Source organism: Anabrus simplex, chromosome 6, assembly GCF_040414725.1.
Source record: "Anabrus simplex isolate iqAnaSimp1 chromosome 6, ASM4041472v1, whole genome shotgun sequence".
Lineage (NCBI taxonomy): Eukaryota > Metazoa > Arthropoda > Insecta > Orthoptera > Tettigoniidae > Anabrus > Anabrus simplex.
The window spans coordinates 158,346,159-158,364,014 of NC_090270.1; the positions used below are offsets into that span (position 1 = coordinate 158,346,159).

General features: G+C 39.8%; 1 protein-coding gene across 1 annotated transcript in view; it reads left to right on the top strand.

The window, feature by feature from the left end:
• The first annotated feature begins 1,601 nt into the window (after positions 1-1,601).
• LOC136876242 (glutathione synthetase) overlaps positions 1,602-17,856 on the top strand; it is a 226,809-nt gene continuing 210,554 nt past the window's right edge. Inside the window, exon 1 of the mRNA XM_067150023.2 lies at positions 1,602-1,781. The gene's annotated coding sequence lies outside the window, so the exon portion shown is untranslated. The remainder of the gene's footprint in view (positions 1,782-17,856) is intronic.

The window sequence follows — 17,856 nt, forward strand, 5'->3', positions numbered from 1 at the left end:
ATTTTTTTGTAATGATAAACATTAGTAAAAACGTTGAAAATCCATTAAAAGCTCATGTAAATATACTTTTAAAAATTATATTACCTTCGAATTGTAATATATATGAAAGAATATGACCAGTGTTGAAAAACAAAACAAGCGGGACTCGATCCAGCGAGCCAGGGATTACGGAGCTTGAACGCTAACCACTCGACCACCATAGTTTCGTGCTCATGATCGCAACGCACCGGTACATATTCGACGCGAAAACTTCTCTTGCGATTTTCTCGAGAACGCCATAGTAGTAGGCCTACACCTTACAACTTGCACATTATCTTGTCCTAATGGACTACTAAATGTGTACAAAATTTGAAGATACTGCGTGATCCGAACTTCGTGGCCTCCCCTTGTAAGAGTATTGCACCTGTATTCAGTCTGTGTTTCTTAATTTGCGTCTATATTTCCTCCGCTTGTTGTGTTTTGTAGATGATGCAAAGCATAGTAGATAATAATTGTGGTATTCGTTTGATATTTAATCCCATTTTGAGATGGTATTCATGTTGTAGAATATTTAAGGAATTGCATAAATTTTACAGAAAATTGTATCACAAATGCCACGAAAACCGTCTGATGCATGGCAGTTCTTTGAAATTACTGGTGATAAAAATAAGCAAAATGCAAATTTTGCGGCCGCATTTACGCGACGGGTGGTGGCGTATCAAATTTGTGGGATTATATCAAGAGGCATCACAAGGACGAAATGAGCAGGTCGGCTTCTCCAGCAGAAAACAACATTGCTGTATTCAGCAAAATAGTTATGTTGTGAGAAAAGGGCATTGCATTTACGTTGCCATACCAATAACGTATTTAAACGTGCCGCCACATTCCGTTCACTCGGTACCCGGGTGATGACGTCACAACAACTGCTCCGCTCTACTCCGTCCCCACCTATGTTTATACAGATTGAGACGGCGGTTCTTCACATACATTCATGAAGGAATCGTGAATCGATTACCAAATCTCGTGATAATATGCATAAGTGATATTGTTAAGACGGATGATGTTGAAAAATGTTCTGTATTTGGACTTTGTTGCTGTATGAACAGAAATTTAAAGATGAAACTTAATTACATAGAGTTCGGTAATCTATAAGCCTTCTAATTTTGGACTCCACCTTCGGTCATGTGACTGCTCCAGCTTGCTTGGAACAGACTCGTACCTCGGCGCGTATACCCATTCTCTTTGTATCGGGTCGGCTCGATCCCGCTCGAACACAGGCATTGTTTGCCCAAGACCAACTATAAAAAAATAAAAATAAAACAATTAGTTGGTCTTGCAATAACTATCACGATGCCGTTCGGGTCGGGTTGCAGGTGTATATAGTAATCTGATTACTCAGTAATAGGACAAATAACTTCTTGCTCACAGTGATGTAGGTATAGTTCCAATTTGAAGTCTGAACATATTACTAAACATCTTTCGTTCTTCCCTTACCATTATAGCCCTGTATTCCTGCTTATTATATAATCATTGGATTGATCATATCTTACGAGAGGATTCACAGACCTATTTGTCGTGTATGCTGCGTCATCCTGCGCAAGCATGCGTTGGCGCCGCCCCCTTCAGTCCTTCACCAATGCGTCACGAGTCAGCTGACGGCTGTGTAAACACAACCAGCGACCAACAGATGTGATCAGATGTGATTACACCGGCTCTATAATCACTAGTCTTCTGTTTCGTGTGAAATCTTATCGTATGTTGTGGTGTGTCGATTTGGGATCTTCGATTTATGCTTTATTTCCGTAAGTGAGTAACTGAGTATGTTGGAAATTGATTAATTTCTGGACGATGCATCATTCGGTGCAAGTTATGTATTTATGTGTTTACACAAATGCTATGAAGGCGTGAAATTTGGACGTAATTACGTGCACATGAAGAGTTATTGGCGTTGCATGGGTTCTTTATGTTCTAGTTACTGTAGTAATATTACTGTTACTTGAGTTGCCAGAGTACGTTTTCGTATGGCTATTTCTCTTAAATTTCACCTTCCGTAATTGAAGACTTTTATGGTTTATTTTCAGTGTTAACATATAAGGAGAGTCTGTTCAAGAGGTGCTTTTTCCACTTCATAACATTTTTTAATATTTCATCCATATGAATTACAGTAGTTGAATAAGGCCTACTATTGAATGTCATCAGCAATCCAGACCAGAAATATGTGATCCTTCAAAGATAGTACCATATGCGATCATGGGTAAGTTCGTTGTGCCTTTCATTAGGCCTATATGTTTCTTTACGTTTTTCCACAACTTTTATAGGGTGAAAATAGCGCCGTGTGAACAGAGACTCCTCATACATTATCAATCAATCAGTCGCTACTGATCTGCATTTAGGGCAATCTCCCTTGGTAAGTTATTCCATTCCCTAACTCCCCTTCCTATAAATGAACATTTGCCCTTTTGAATTCCAGCTTTATCTTCATATTGTGATCTTTCCTACTTTTAAAGACACCACTCATTAAATTTTTAGGTATGGTATAGCTTTTTATGGAGACGGCTATCATTTCTTCTACTGTGGCCTATTTTTTCCTAACTTAGCGTGTTAGTGATTTTATTATTATTATTATTATTATTATTATTATTATTATTATTATTATTATTATTATTATTATTATTTATAACCTTATGTTATGAAATGTGTTTTATAACCTTATATGTTTAAATTAGGGTTAACTGTGGTAATACATACATACATATAATACATACTTCTTCATTATAGACTGTTATGCCTTTAGGCGTTGTCTGCAAACCACTGTGAATTTGCTAGTCTCTGCTGCAAGCTCTGTGGCCTTGTTTTGTTCCATGCCATTTATCTTTAAATCATTAGATACAGAGTCCAGCCATTGTCGTCATGGTCTCACTCTACTTCTGTTACCATCAATGACCTAGGTAACCTATTTATGCACAGAATCCATTATGTTGTGTATTTTAGATGATTTTTTTTTTTTTTTTTTTCAATTTGCTTTGTGTCACACTGACACAAATGTAGGTCTTACAGTGATGTTGGGATAGGATATGGCTAGGAGCAGAAAGGAAGTGACTGCGATCTTAATTAAGTTACAGTTCCAGCATTTGCCTGATGTAAAAATGGGGAAACCACGGAAAAACATCTTCAGGGCTGCTGACAGTGGAGTTTGGACGTACTATCTCCCAAATGCAAGTTGATAGCTATGTGACCCAAATCATGCAGCCACTCGGTCGGTAATGCATAATATGCTGCCATTTGAAAGTTTGTTGTGTGAAAATATCCTTTTCTTTTCCAAAACAAATTGGCAACCCTTGAAAGTGTAGTAAGTATTTCAAGACTTGTGTTTTGGATATGTTTCTGCCTACATTTTGTTTAACATAATTTTGTTATATTCAACTTCTTGATCATGCTTCCTTCCAAGCTAATCATTGATAATCCTTGTTAACATCACAGGTTTGTTTTGAATTATCCAGTGCTGTGATAGCTATCACTACAATTTTCTTTACACACTTGTAAACCATTGAAATATACAGGGTCTCTTTTTTTTAGCTGGTTGTGCAGCACCACTCAGAGCAATATATCTCTCGGCAAACAAGTCGCCCGGCTATCGCCTTCCGTGCATGTTCCCCTGACACGCGAAACAAGTCATAAAAAATACCCTGTCTAATGTTATACTGGCATTCTAGATGTGATATTTTGATTTAATTTTGATATACAGCATATTTAATGAAAACCCATAGAAATGAATAGCTAAAGGATTATAGAAAATTAAGATTCCTTGAACACATTTCAGTAGTAATTCAGTTAATCTCCATAGTGTAACACCGCTATTAGCTGCTGTTCTTTGAAGCCCTGGTCCTATTCGCAGCACTGCCAGAAATGTAAGATTGGCAAGAGGGCTGGAATCTCATTAATGTCCAATGAATGAATGAATCAATCAATGAATCAATCAATCACATTTAGGGCAGTTGCTTAGGTGGCAGATTCCCTGTCTGGTGTTTACCTAGAGTTTTCTTAAATGATTACAAATAAGTTGGAAATTTACTGAACATCTCCCTTGGTAAATTATCCCAATTCCTAACTCCTCTTGCTATCTTTCCTACTTTTGAAAACATCACTCAAACTTATTTGTCTACTAATGTCATTCCACGCCATCTCTTCACTGACAGCTCAGAATGTAGCAGTTATTACAAGTACAGTAATAAATATCATCTTGATCCATGGTGGAGTTATTATATACAGTATAACAAATTCCAACTTGTACGTTTGGGAAGTTCAACCTTTCCACCACATATACGTAGCATTTAGTCAAGCAGCTCATCTCCTTTCTTCCAAGTCTTCCCAGCTAAACTTTGCAACATTTTTGTAATGTTAATCTTTTGTCAGAAATCACCCAGGAAAAATTGAGCTGCTTTTCTTTGGATTTTTTCCAGTTCTAGAATCAAGTAATCCTGGTGAGGGTCCCATGTACTGGAACCATACTCTAGTTGGGGTCTTACCAGAGATTTATATGCTCTCTCCTTTATATCCTTACTACAACTCCTAAATACCATCATAACCACGTGCAGAGATTTGTACCCATTATTTACAACTTCATTTATGTGAATAACCCAATCAGTCAATCAATAATGATCTGCATTTAGGACAGTCACCCAGGTGGCAGATTCCCTATCTGTTTTTTTCCTATCAATCAATCAATCAATCAATCAATACTGATCTGCATTTAGGGCAGTCGCCCAGGTGGCAGATTCCCTATCTGTTGTATCAAGTCACTGGTAAGACCCCAACTAGAGTATGGTTCCAGTGTACGGGACCTTCACCAGGATTACTTGATTCAAGAACTGGATAAAATCCAAAGCAGCTCGATTTGTTCTGGGTGATTTCCAACACAAGAGTAGCGTTACAAAAATGTTGCAAAGTTTGGGCTGGGAAGATTTGGGAGAAAGAAGACGATGGCGATCATTTGATGGCCAGGCAGGCATCTATTTTTGTAAATGAGACTTAGCTCTCATAGTGCATTGGCACTGCTGGTGGCTTCAAATAGCCTATGCAGTGGCCTCCACAGTATGCACTAGCCTTGCGTCTTGGGTGGTGTGCTAAGTCCCAACTGATGAGCCTAACTTAGCACACGAGGGCGAAACGCAGGCAACCAAGAATGAGTTAGCTGAAAATTTATAATGTCCAATAACGGACCATTATATTGGTATTATGAATTTACTCATTCAGGACAAATATTTTAGGTTCCTTCTGGGAATCAACATCTGCATCATTTGATGGCCAGGCAGGCATCTATTTTTGTAAATGAGACTTAGCTCTCATAGTGCATTGGCACTGCTGGTGGCTTCAAATAGCCTATACAGTGGCCTCCACAGTATGCACTAGCCTTGCGTCTTGGGTGGTGTGCTAAGTCCCAACTGATGAGCCTAACTTAGCACACGAGATGATATAGATGTTGATTCCCATAGGGAATCTGAAATATTTTGCCTGAATGAGCAAATTTATAATACCAATATAAATGGTCCGTTATTGGACATTATAAATTTTCCAGCTAGCTCATTCTTGGTTGCCAGCGTTTCGCCCTCGGTCCGTTATTGGACATTATAAATTTTCTAGCTAGCTCATTTTTAGTGATGAGACAAAGTCTCTTAGTACATTGGCACTGCCGGTGGCTCCAGTTAGCCTACGCAGTGGCCTCCACGGTATGCACTAGCCAGCGTATTGGTAGGTGTGCTAGGTACCAACTGATGAGCCCACCCTAGCACACGAGGGCGAAACGCTGGCAACCAAGAATGAGCTAGCTGGAAAATTTATAATGTCCAATAACGGACCATTTATATTGGTATTATAAATTTGCTCATTCAGGACAAATATTTCAGATTCCCTATGGGAATCAACATCTATATCATCTGATGGCCAAGCAGGTATCAATTTTTAGTGATGAGACAAAGTCTCTTAGTGCATTGGCACTGCCGGTGGCTCCAGTTAGCCTACGCAGTGGCCTCCACGGTATGCACTAGCCAGCGTATTGGTAGGTGTGCTAGGTACCAACTGATGAGCCCACCCTAGCACACGAGGGCGAAACGCTGGCAACCAAGAATGAGCTAGCTGGAAAATTTATAATGTCCAATAACGGACCATTTATATTGGTATTATAAATTTGCTCATTCAGGACAAATATTTCAGATTCCCTATGGGAATCAACATCTATATCATCTGATGGCCAAGCAGGCATCAATTTTTAGTGATGAGACAAAGTCTCTTAGTGCATTGGCACTGCCGGTGGCTCCAGTTAGCCTACGCAGTGGCCTCCACGGTATGCACTAGCCAGCATATTGGTAGGTGTGCTAGGTACCAACTGATGAGCCCACCCTAGCACACGAGGGCGAAACGCTGGCAACCAAGAATGAGCTAGCTGGAAAATTTATAATGTCCAATAACGGACCATTTATATTGGTATTATAAATTTGCTCATTCAGGACAAATATTTCAGATTCCCTATGGGAATCAACATCTATATCATCTGATGGCCAAGCAGGCATCAATTTTTAGCGATGAGACAAAGTCTCTTAGTGCATTGGCACTGCCGGTGGCTCCAGTTAGCCTACGCAGTGGCCTCCACGGTATGCACTAGCCAGCGTATTGGTAGGTGTGCTAGGTACCAACTGATGAGCCCACCCTAGCACACGAGGGCGAAACGCTGGCAACCAAGAATGAGCTAGCTGGAAAATTTATAATGTCCAATAACGGACCATTTATATTGGTATTAGCACACGAGGGCGAAACGCAGGCAACCAAGAATGAGTTAGCTGGAAAATTTATAATGTCCAATAACGGACCATTATATTGGTATTATGAATTTACTCATTCAGGACAAATATTTTAGGTTCCTTCTGGGAATCAACATCTGCATCATTTGATGGCCAGGCAGGCATCTATTTTTGTAAATGAGACTTAGCTCTCATAGTGCATTGGCACTGCTGGTGGCTTCAAATAGCCTATACAGTGGCCTCCACAGTATGCACTAGCCTTGCGTCTTGGGTGGTGTGCTAAGTCCCAACTGATGAGCCTAACTTAGCACACGAGGGCGAAACGCAGGCAACCAAGAATGAGTTAGCTGGAAAATTTATAATGTCCAATAACGGACCATTATATTGGTATTATGAATTTACTCATTCAGGACAAATATTTTAGGTTCCTTCCGGGAATCAACATCTGCATCATTTGATGGCCAGGCAGGCATCTATTTTTGTAAATGAGACTTAGCTCTCATAGTGCATTGGCACTGCTGGTGGCTTCAAATAGCCTATGCAGTGGCCTCCACAGTATGCACTAGCCTTGCGTCTTGGGTGGTGTGCTAAGTCCCAACTGATGAGCCTAACTTAGCACACGAGGGCGAAACGCAGGCAACCAAGAATGAGTTAGCTGGAAAATTTATAATGTCCAATAACGGACTATTATATTGGTATTATGAATTTACTCATTCAGGACAAATATTTTAGGTTCCTTCTGGGAATCAACATCTGCATCATTTGGAGACGATTTCAAGACACAAGAGATGTTAGTTGTAGGCCAGTACCAGGTCGACCAAGCGTAACCACCCCACAGTAGGACCGATATCTGGCCTTAACCGCCCGACGAAATCGGAGTGCACCTGCAAGACAATTGTCGGCAGAGATTGCAGCCATCTTGGGGATTGCCGTTTCCCGGCAAGGCTGTTTGCCTGACGTCCAGCGGTGTGCATCCCGCTCACTTCAGCACAGAGACAGGCCCGTTTACTGTTGAGCTGTCAACATCGAAACTGGACCATGAATTAATGGAGACGTGCTCTTCAGAGATGAATTTTGCTTCAGTTTGCAGAACGATTCCTGTCGCACATTAATCTGGAGAGAACCGGGTAGCCAATACAACCACAAGAACATCATAGAATGGGACCAGTACGGTGGTGGTGGCATCATGGTGTGGGGTGGCATCATGTTGAATGGCCGTACGGACCTGCCATCTTCATGGGTGATCCGAGGAACATTGTTAACACTCCAACATACAGGAATGAGGTACTGAGACCACATGTCGACTCTTCAGATGTGCAGTTGGCCCAGACTTTCTCTTAATGGACGATAATGCCCGACCACACCGTGTTGCTCTGGTGGATGAATTTCTGGCTGGGGAACAATTGGATCTTGCGCAGAGGTGTGAGGAGCGTGACAGATAGTGTTTGCAGAGCAGTTAGACCTTGCGCGTGGTGTGAGGAGCGTGACAGATAGTGTTTGCGGAGCAGTTGGACCTTGCGGAGTGGTTTGAGGAGCGTGACAGCTCCTCAATGAACTGAGAAATCACCAACCTTTTCTTACAAACATTATTCAACCTTCACGCACAGCGTTTGCCTTCAGTATCTTAGACTTCTACTTGAAATTCATCCAATGATATGTTTATATCCCCTTCCCATTCCTAGGTCTTTCCTGTCCCATCGTCGCCATAATACCTTTCTGTGTCGGTGCGACTTAAAGCAAATAGCAAAAAAAAAAAGTACCTAGAAATACATTAGCACTTCTCCAACAGCATGTTCTGAAGCACTTATTTTACGAACTTTCATCACATTTGTGTTTACTTAATTCACATGGTCATACACCTTTAGAACTTAAGAACCTCAGTATCTGGACTCAACGGTAGCTACTCTATAACGGCATTCAATTTGCCATAATACTAAAATACATGTGCTTTTATCGTCTTTGTATGTTATCATCATTTAACTTTTAAGCTTGACGATGTCATATTTGTTTATTTCAACTAAAATGTCATGTTAAAAATGTATTGTTTTAGGACCTTTCGACTGAATTGTATATGGCTGATGATGACCCCAAACAGGGTCGAAACCGGTACTAAATAAATATTAAGCTGTAATGTAAAAAACTGCATTGCGAAAATATATTGTATTGAATAGGTGGAATCGTAAATTTTACTTAAATATATATGTTGTATCCGGGAGATAGTGAGTTCGGACCCAATTCTCGGCAGCCCTGAAGATGGTTTTCTGTGGTATGTCCATTCTGAGCTTTCTAATTACAAGAATGTTTGAAAAATCCCAATCGTCCTCTTGCTACAAGAATTCAACAAAGTTTCATACGACTCCAGTGTGGTGTGAAGCGGTACACGATTGATTGTGATGCACTCCTCTTTCCAATCCCCCTCACTTTCACTCGTCATTTCGCAGCTGACTGCCGAGTTCCTGTTCGCACTTTTAGTTACTATTTATCATTAATTAAAATGTGAAGCCCAGGCAATACATTGTCTGTATGAAGCCACTCCTTAATGTTACTTCATCCACTTCTCCAAAATTAATATTATTTTGATGTTACTTCCAAAATCGTAGGTTCTTCGTTGAATTTCAGGATCAGAAAAGTCGATGGAGGAAACAAAAGAATGGTCTGCCACAAGGCAGTGTTCTCGCCCCTATGCTCTTTAATATCTATACGAATGACCAACCTCTTCCAGTTGGCACCAGAAGTTTCATATATGCGGATGATCGAGCTATTGCTACTCAAGCAAACTGCTTTGAGGTTGTAGAAGAAAAGTTATCAGAGGCTCTTTCTGAACTATCCTACTACTACAGAGGAAATCAATTGAAGCCTAACCCATCTAAAACTCAGGTATGAGCCTTCCATTTAAAGAACAGACAGGCATCAAGGAAATTGCAGGTAGTATGGGAAGATACTCAACTAGATCACTGCCCAACACCTAAATATCTAGGTGTAACATTGGATCGTGCTCTCACCTACAAACAACACTGCATGAACATCAAGCAGAAAGTGTCGGCTAGAAACAACATCCTTCGCAAGTTGTCTGGAACCAATTGGAGTACACATCCAAAGACGTTGAGAACTACAGCCCTGGCTCTGTGTTACTCCGCTGCAGAGTACGCTTGCCCTGTTTGGTACAGATCAAGTCATGCTAAACAAGTTGACATTTCTCTAAATGAAACATGTCGACTCATTACTGGCTGCTTGAGACCAACTCCACGAGATAGAATCTACTGTTTGGCTGGAATCGCCCCACCAGATATAAGAAGAGAAGTTGCATCCATGAATGAGAGAACTAAAGCACTTGCCTCATGTGCACACCCATTAAATGGATATGAACCTGCCCACCGAAGATTGAGGTCTAGGAGGAGTTTCCTGAATACAACCGAAGATTTAAACGAATCTGCCCAATCCACACGGTTGAGATTATGGAGAACTAGAAATCCTCAACTTGCTGATTGGATGCTACCAATTGAACATCTCCCCCCAGGACACGAGGAACATTGGTCTACGTGGAAATCGCTGAACAGGCTTCGCACTGGGGTTGGTAGATCAAGAACCAATATGGTAAAGTGGGGCTTTCCTGGCACATCCAGGCAATGCGAATGTGGTGAAGACCAAACCACAGCCCATTTCATGAACTGTAGTAAGTGTCCTTTAAGTTGCACAATAGAGGACTTGATGGCTGCAACACCTAATGCCCGTGATTTGGCAAAATTTTGGGCAGACACTATTTGATATGTATGTCATTAAGTACCATTATGCAATGTAAAATGTATGCTTCTGATACGAATAAATAAATAAATATTATTTTCAATAGTCTTCAGGATATCTTTGATCACCAGTCCTTAATTTTCATCTTCAATAATGAACCCATGAAAATCACCTGCGGGCTCTTCGACATCAACATACAATTTTCTCCATAATCGAGTGATGTTCTGAGCAGTTACTAGATCCCATGATTTCTGGGTAGGATAAAGCGCTTCTTTAAGATTGAGTTTTTTCCAGAACTCAACCATCGGCTTTTCTTTGGAAAGTAAGAGGCCTAGAATTTCCCGTTTATAATGCGCCTTCAAGTTTGCACTGATGCCTTGGCCCATCAGCTGAATTAATGTTACATTAGGTGGCAAATGGGAAACAAAACTGTTTCCATCCTCTGATTTCAATTCTGTATCAGCAGGTTGAGGGGGTGCATTATCAAGAAAAAGGACATCCTTTGATGGCAAGCCTTTGGGTGGCAAGAAATCTCGATCCCGTGCAATGAACTTATTTTGGAACCAAATCCTGAAAGTATCATTTGTTATGGCGATAATCTAATGGAAAATATTTAAAATTACTGTCCCTTTGAAAGAATGTGGATGTTTCGCTTTGCCAACAACAGCTAATTTTAATTTATGATCGCTACTAGCGTTCACACGGCACAAGATGGTAACACACTCTTTACTAGATTTGCGACCAGGGGCTGATTTCTCTTCAGCAGCTGCTAGTGTTTTACTTCCAATAAAGTAGAGTTTTATCTGCATTGTACACTTGACTAGAAACAAAATTGTATCTCTGTTATGTGCTTAAATTCATTTTGAAAGTTTTCTGTTGCACTGCTGTCACCACTTTGCTTTTCTCCTTCGATGTTTAATTCTCAAATGCCATGTCTGCCCTTAAATCTCTGTAGCCTACTATTAAGCGTAGGTGAGGACCCTCTTCGTGAATAATTTGTGCCTGTCTTGTTATCATAGGACCACTAATAGGTACTGTACACCTTTGCCTCGCTTTTGCTGAAACCACGTGAATAACTTAGCATCCAGTTCTTTTAAAAATGATCCTTTCATTATTTTTCATTTAGCGAGTCCATGCGAACTGTCAGAACTTGCCACAATCTGCAACACCTTATCTTTATTCTTCATTAGGTCCTGCACTGTTGTCACACCAGCACCAAATTCTGATGCTAATTTTGAGACTAGTTCACCTTTCTTTAAACATTAAAGTATATCCACTTTATTTTCAATGGCTAAAACCTCATGTTTTCTCTTTGCTGTAGATTTTGAACTCAACATTTCTTGGCTGTCATATTCACCTCACCTTTCCTTGCTCTGCACTACAGGATGTAGCCTACATGTCTATAAATAGTGAGGGTTGACTATGACGGACCGCTAGGTTGGTTTCTGATTCATGTTCGTTCGGAAATACTTACAATGCAGTAGCCTAAGTGGTGAAAATATTCAACGTTGATAGAAAAGAGATGAAAGATACGTACTCGCAGATTTTACATACTATCAAAATAAGTTGTAGGTATCATTCTGAAGTAGAAATGACCAGCATACCTTACTCTACACTCCGTAGGTTGGGAGAGGGCACATTACATTATTCGTCGGTAATGGAATGGATAATAGTTTTTAACTGTTGAGTTGGAATAGCATCCCTCTCTTTCGTAACAGTTATAAGTTAAATCATTTTACACAACGTAAAATTACACAGTAAAAAGTGAAGTCGTGTCTCCCGTGCCAATTGCCAGTCTGTGCACTTGTACATACAGTAGTTATGATCATGGACTCATGAGTTGGAGAGTCAGTGTACAGTTATTCCAAAACAGAATACTATATAAAGATATTTTGACATCAAGAGCTGGGCCGAGTGGCTCAGACAGTTGAGGCGATGGCCTTGTGACCTCAGCTTGGCAGGTTCGATCCTGGCTCAGTCCGGGGTGGTATTTGAACGTGCTCAAATATGTCAGCCTTGTGTTGTTAGATTTACTAGCATGTAAAAGAACTCCTGCAAGACAAAATTTTGGCATGTCGGCGTCTCCCAAAAATCGTCAAAGTAGTTAGTGGGACGTAAAACTATAATAATAATAATAATTATTATTATTATCATCACCATCAAGAGTACGCTCATTCAGCTTTGGAGCGACTGTACATTGCTTTTAAAAAGTTGAGATCCGCAGAATGGTTAATTGGGGGAGTGATAATCAAGGTTATACTGTGTGGTGTAAAGTGTTTCAAATTTTATAGAAAAATGGACATAATACAAATTTCTCTTAAGAGTTAGTATTAATAATTTGTAAGTAATACAGTAATACTGTATCACGAGGTTTATTGTGTGTAATGGATTCAATATACTCATTAAAAAGAGATTCACTCTGTTCGTTCCATCCTGAGACATATTCTTTCCTAAATACACGTGGAAAGTTTCCTTTTTTTTTGCTAGGGGCTTTACGTCGCACCAAGACAGATAGGTCTTATGGCGACGATGGGAGAGGAAAGGCCTAGGAGTTGGAAGGAAGCGGCCGTGGCCTTAATTAAGGTACAGCCCCAGGATTTGCCTGGTGTGAAAATGGGAAACCACGGAAAACCATCTTCATGGCTGCCAATAGTGGGATTCGAACCTACTATCTCCCGGATGCAAGCTCACAGCCGCGCGCCTCTACACACACGGCCAACTCGCCCGGTGGAAAGTTTCTTGGCTATTGAGGTAATCAATCCAACAAATCTATGGTAGGAGCTATTTTTTGCTCGAATCTATCTAATACATTGATCTAGTTCTCTTGTAAATTTAACCCAGTCTGCCTTGCTGAAATTTTATTGGCATCTTGGCAGTATAAATATCAGAGGCACAGAAATCTCTAAACTGTATCTAATAGTATTGGGCAGAGATTGATAACTGCTGTTTTCAATCACTAAGCACAGGTCTGGCATGTAGTCATACTTCCGGGCAGCTGATTTAAATGTTCCTTTATCATTATCATCTAATATTAAGTGTAGGTGATATTCTTCAGCCCAACCAATAAGGTCTATGCTACAGGGATCATTTTGCACATAATTTCAGTTTTCATTGTGGCTGTTGAAGTCCACTGCGTAAATGGCAGGATGGTCTGCATAACAGGAATCATTTTATGTGGCCATACAGAGTGGTCCAGAAAAATGTAGACACTTCTTGATAGTTAATATATTTGGAACAAAATGATATATCATTCCAATTCTTGCACGATAGTGTAGTGCGTTATTTTCTCAACAGTTAATGGTCACGTGAATGGCGTGTCAATCTTGGTGCAAGTGTTCCAGTAGATGACAGTGCAGCAATGAATGAAGTAAGATTGTTGTTTGAGCAACTCAAGGTCGTATTGAAGTGATACTGAAAGTACAAAAATATGATGAAGGTGCAATGGCATAATGTATATGGAACTCAGCCACCACCACATACAACAATTTATCGTATTTGGGATAAATTTGAAGCCGACGGTAGTTCAGGATATGCATAAGGAAAGGTCTGGCCGACCAAAAGCATCAACAAGTCCAGCTTTCAGCGCTGCTGTGTTACAACATTTTACTAGGTCACCTTCAAAATCTGTGAATCAGGGTGCACATGAAAGCGGGGTACACCGATCAACCGTACCACAAATTCTGAAGGCTGGAAAGTGTACATTCCAAGATCGCTGCATGCTATGAACGAGGACGACCCGGATTGAAGGATGGAGCACTGCTAGTAGTTTGAAGGCATGCTTCGTGAGGATGAACGGTTTGCAGAGACGGTTATCTGGTCTGACGAGTTGCAATTCAAACTGAACGGTACTATAAACTGCCAAAACTGCTTGTACTGGGCTCCTGAAAATCCTCGCATTCACGTGGACAAGCATGTTAATCTACCCGGTGTTGATGTGTGCTGTGGGCTGTCATCACGCGGTTTGATTGGCCCATTCTTCTTTGAAGGTACCCTAACTCGTCATAAAAGGAAAGAAAAATTCCACCTAATCAATACATTTATTTTCTTGTAAAATATTACAATCTAGGACCGGTTTCAACCCTTCATAGGTCATCCTCAGGTATATCAGAATCACATTTGCATTTCTATCTTATACCTCCTAAAGACCTTCATGATATATATTATTTCATAATTTCAATGAAAACTTACCTGAAAAACTTACAAATTTACAAGCGTTATGATAAAATTAAAATTACAAAACTTTGTCTATTATATACATGCATTTTGGCTGACAGAATGCGTCCTTGGGTTGATTAAGCATCTATCATAGGTATTTTTGCTTATTCTGTTGAATCGATTCCCATTTTATTCTTATTATTTACAATCGTGAATAGACTATTAGTAAAATGTGATAAATAAAACTTGCGTGATAACTACAATAAAATATCATGTTACATCATTACACCATATTACTGGAGTGATACTATTTTAGGTAGAATATAAATGCGTGTTGACCTCTATAAAATATTTTTACATAAACACACTAAGATATTTTAAAGTGTAATTATTGTACTTTAAAGTCTAAAATACTTATTGCTTTGGACCTTGCGTTGTTATGTGGTAAAATATTGTAACAATTTGTCTTTATATAACATCAGATATTTGATATTTAAATATGCCGTATATGGTTGGCTTTTAAGTCTAATGATTAAGTGTCAGTTCCTTCTTGCATAAATTACAAGTTTCATAATGTGATGTTTATGTATTGTGTGAAACATAAATGTCTATTAACTAGAATGCTTATCATTTACTAAAGAAGTTTTTTAAAACACTTAAATGTCTAGTAATATAGTCAATGTATTAGTGACATTGAAACTTGTACAAGCTTGATACGTGTTAAATTATGCACTATATGTGTGATTCAATCCTTCGTTTACTGTATCGAACGTGTTCTGGCCTAACATTTGTTCTGGAGTTTTCTCCCATCAAATGCCGTAAAAATGTGGTGGTTCCTTTCCCTTTTTGAGGCTGGTAAAATCTGTAAGCCGAAATGAATGAAGCGAATTAGAATTCAATGAAAGTGTAATATTGTGCGAATATGTAAAGCCTGAAATAATCTACTTACTGCTGGATGTTTGAAATGCGAGTTTCTTGGCCGTTTGACGAGTAATGTACCTCCTACTGATGGTTCTGGTGTTGTGTGTTGTGAGAGGGGTGGAGGGATAAGTAGGGGAGGTTGTTCCATGTGTATGGGCGGAGTCATTAAGGTTCGCTGTCTGCGCCGTAGCTTGTGTATGACGTCGTCTGTTGACTAGTTTGACGTTGTTATTTTTTAAGACAGGAACAATTTTATTGAACAAAATATTAGTTTTTTCAGATAACTCATTTATGTTATAATTAGGATTTGCATACTGATCTAGTGTTATATATAATTCTTCGCTTATATTAAGCAGGAGGAACAGAAATCACAACAATCGATGAAAATGAACTATGGGTAAAGGAGGAAAGCTCTAGAAATGTTGATTCCACGTGGTCCTAAGTGACCCATTCACACAGAAGAACAAGTAGTAGTAGTAGTAGTAGTAGTAGTAGTAGCAGCAGCAGCAGCAGCAGCAGCAGCAGCAGCAGTTACCATATTGTCCCCACTATGGCAAACTAGCGAAAGTGACGAACTAGGGAACTGTAGTTCTAAAGTTTTGGTCTAGATTTTTTTATTTATATGGTGTCTACCCTCTGACAAAGTCTCACATCTGCAGCTCATTCTGTATGGCTAACACATAAAGCCAATCATTAAATATAAAAATTGATTAGACATGAGTAATCACAACTTCTTTCAGCTCTTCTAATTGTTTGACAATTTGCTAATTCGTTAGTTTGCTACGGGGAGACTATATATTATAGGCTCTGCTCATCATATTGTGGAAAGTACATACATACATACTTACATACATAGATACATTATCATTATAGACTGTTATGCCTTTCAGCGTTCAGTCTGCAAGCCTCTGAGAATTTACTAAACGTCGCCACAATCCTCGATTTGCAACTAGTGTTGTGGCCTCATTTAGTTCTATACCTCTTATCTTTAAATCGTTAGAAACCGAGTCTAACCATCGTCGTCTTGGTCTCCCTCTACTTCTCTTACCCTCCATAACAGAGTCCATTATTCTCCTAGGTAACCTATTCCTCCTCCATTCGCCTCACATGACCCCACCACCGAAGCCGGTCTGTGCGTACAGCTTCATCCATCGAGTTCATTCCTAAATTAGCCTTTATCTCCTCATTGCGAGTACCCTCCTGCCATTGTTCCCACCTGTTTGTACCAGCAATCATTCTCGCTGCTTTCATGTCTGTTACTTCTAACTTATGAATAAGATATCCTGAGTCCACCCAGCTTTCGCTCCCGTAAAGCAAAGTTGGTCTGAAAACAGACCGATGTAAAGATAGTTTCGTCTGGGAGCTGACTTCCTTCTTACAGAATACTGTTGATCGCAACTGCGAGCTCACTGCATTAGCTTTACTACACCTTGATTCAATCTCACTTACTATATTACCATCCTGGGAGAACACACAACCTAAATACTTGAAATTATCGACCTGTTCTAGCTTTGTATCACCAATCTGACATTCAATTCTGTTGAATTTCTTACCTACTGACATCAATTTAGTCTTCGAGAGGCTAATTTTCATACCATACTCATTGCACCTATTTTCAAGTTCCAAGATATTAGACTGCAGGCTTTCGGCACAGTCTGCCATTAAGACCAAGTCGTCAGCATAGGCCAAACTGCTTACTACATTTCCACCTAACTGAATCCCTCCCTGCCATTTTATACCTTTCAGCAGATGATCCATGAAAACTATGAACAGCAAAGGTGAAAGATTACTAACCTTGTCTAACCACTAAGTATCCTGAACCAGGAACTCATTCTACCATCAATTCTCACTGAAGCCCAATTGTCAACATAAATGCCTTTGATTGATTTTAATAATCTACCTTTAATTCCATAGTCCCCCAGTATGGTGAACATCTTTTCCCTCGGTACCCTGTCATATGCTTTCTCTAGATCTACGAAACATAAACACAACTGCCTATTCCATTCGTAGCATTTTTCACTTACCTGGCGCATACTGAAAATCTGATCCTGACAGCCTCTCTGTGGTCTGAAACCACACTGGTTTTCATCCAACTTCCTCTCAACGACTGATCTCACCCTCCCTTCCAAGATGCCAGTGAATGCTTTGCCTGGTATACTAATCAATGAGATACCTCGATAGTTGTTGCAATCCCTCCTGTTCCCTTGCTTATAGATAGGTGCAATTACTGCTTGTGTCCAATCTGAAGGTACCTTACCATCACTCC